The 2,064-nt window shown below is 40.7% G+C and overlaps 1 non-coding gene across 1 annotated transcript; it reads right to left on the bottom strand.

Annotated features, from left to right (window-relative positions):
* Positions 1-1,958: 1,958 nt before the first annotated feature.
* On the bottom strand, positions 1,959-2,064 carry LOC145629789 (small nucleolar RNA R71). Its single transcript, XR_014111930.1, has one exon. It is a non-coding gene; the product is annotated as a small nucleolar RNA R71 (small nucleolar RNA).

Below are 2,064 nucleotides of genomic sequence, written 5' to 3'. Positions count from 1 at the left end.
GCAAGGAGGAAATAATCGGCTCGAAGAGGGCTCAAAGAGGGCATGGAGAGAGCATCAAGCCCTGCCAGTCTGCCGCAGGCGCGGGTACTGAACGCCGCGGGCGCGGGCTCATATGCACAAAATTGGCAGATTTAGACCAGGAACTCTCCGCGGTCTGGCCGCGGGCTTGCCACGGGCGCGGGTAGTTTGGAGAGCCCGCTCGTACCAGAGAGACTGTGGCCCTCTTATTACCCTTTGGGAGCAGGGGATTCGCCGCGCTTTTGCCGCGGGCGCGGGTGCTTTTGCCGCGGGTGCGGGCTAGAAGACCCACGGGCGCGGGTGTTGCCCTGAAAGCCTGCGGAGTTTTTAATGGGCGCGGGGTCTATTGGAGAGGGCGCGGGAATCCTGTTTTTCTTCTTTGCCTATAAATAGACTTGTAATTCCTTTTTGAAGATAACTTTTTAGATAATTTTTCATTAGCTTAATTTTAAAGAGAGAAGTTAGAGAGAAGTTCTTGGTATTGGATTTGTATTTCAACATTGGATCAATTGTGCTTGGATTTCTTCATTTTCAATCATTAATGTTAGTAAGATTTTCTTCTTCTAGTTCATCTCTTACTTGATTGATTTAGTTTCATCTTTGATTGTTTGTATTGCTTGGATTTAAATTGGATATTGTAGTTGATATTGCTTTCTCTTGATTTTGATTTAGAATGATGATCAATGCTAATTCTAGAGATTTGTTCTTGAGTTACACCATGATTAGTGAGTAGATTAGTGGCTAGGGAGAAGGGGAAGCATGCTTGATTGATAATTTGTGCTAGTTGATGATCTTTGATTGATTGAATTGTTGCAATTAAATTGGTTGACATAGTTTTGCATGTGATTAATTAGATTTTGGGATTAATCTAGATTGCATTGCATTGCATTTCTTAATGACATGACCCATAAATTTGAGAATTGCTTTAATTGATTGAGTTTTATTGTGAATTTCCTTGATTAGCCATTCATAGTGACCCCTAGTTTGGCCTCTAGGAGATAGCTCTTGAACTCTCTTGATTGCTACTACTGTTTGTCCTTTGCAATGCTTGAATCAAACGAAGAAATTGTCGATTAGCGCGATTATTGAATTAGCATGTGGAACCAATATCCCTAGCATTTAGCTTATTGAATTACTTGATAAGTCTAATTTTGCTATCATAACACCAACCATTTTCTCACTTCAATCTCCGAAATAGCTTGATTTAGGCTAAAGATAGCACCAACTAACTCCTTTGGGTTCGACCCTATACTTACCTATACTTGTTTTAGGTTGGTTTAGGATTTTATAAATAGTGTTTGATTTTGGGATAGGCAATTAACGACTAGTTTATTCCTCTATCAAAATGGCGCCGTTGCCGAGGAGTGAAATTGGTGCTTAGCTTTAGTTGTTGAGTCTATTTCTTTTTAATTGAAAAAAAAATAAAAAATACAAAAATATTTTGTTTCTTAAGGCTACATTTGTAGCCGTGCTACTAATATTTTCATTGAAGTTTTGCATGCATAGAGCTCGTGATCGATCCATTGTGCCTTTTGACCCGGAAATCGAAAGGACTCTTTTAAGGAGAAGAATTGCTAGTCGATCCTTTGAATTTAGTTCTTCAAGCGAAGAAGGATTTGAAGAGGAACTAGGCATGGGAGATCAACCAGGAGTTGCTTTGAAAGAATTGGGAATTCCCAGTGTGTACAAGTTTGAGAGTGGAATTGCTCCACCTACAACACCGGCGAATGACTTCGAAATTAGGCTGGCTATGATCGCTTTGATCGAAAGGAGACAATATAGCGGAGCTAAGAATGAGAGTCCGTTGAACCATCTCAAGGAGTTCGAAAAGTATTGCAACACTATCAAAGTGAACGGAGTTTCTTAAGAATTCATCCGGCTAAAGTTGTTTCCATTTTCTGTCATAGGCCGAGCCTTGGAGTGTCAAAAGAAAACGGCAGAGGCTAGAGCTTTTATTCAAGGGTTCAAGCAAAGACCTAATGAAAGCCTCTACGAAGCATGGGAGAGGTATAAAGAGTATCAAAGGGAATGTCCCCACCACGGAAT

This window comes from Chenopodium album, chromosome 4 (assembly GCF_948465745.1).
Source record: "Chenopodium album chromosome 4, dcCheAlbu1.1, whole genome shotgun sequence".
Classification (NCBI taxonomy): Eukaryota; Viridiplantae; Streptophyta; class Magnoliopsida; order Caryophyllales; family Amaranthaceae; genus Chenopodium; species Chenopodium album.
The sequence above is the reverse complement of the archived record's forward strand: the minus strand, read 5'-3'. Positions and strand labels throughout refer to the sequence as shown.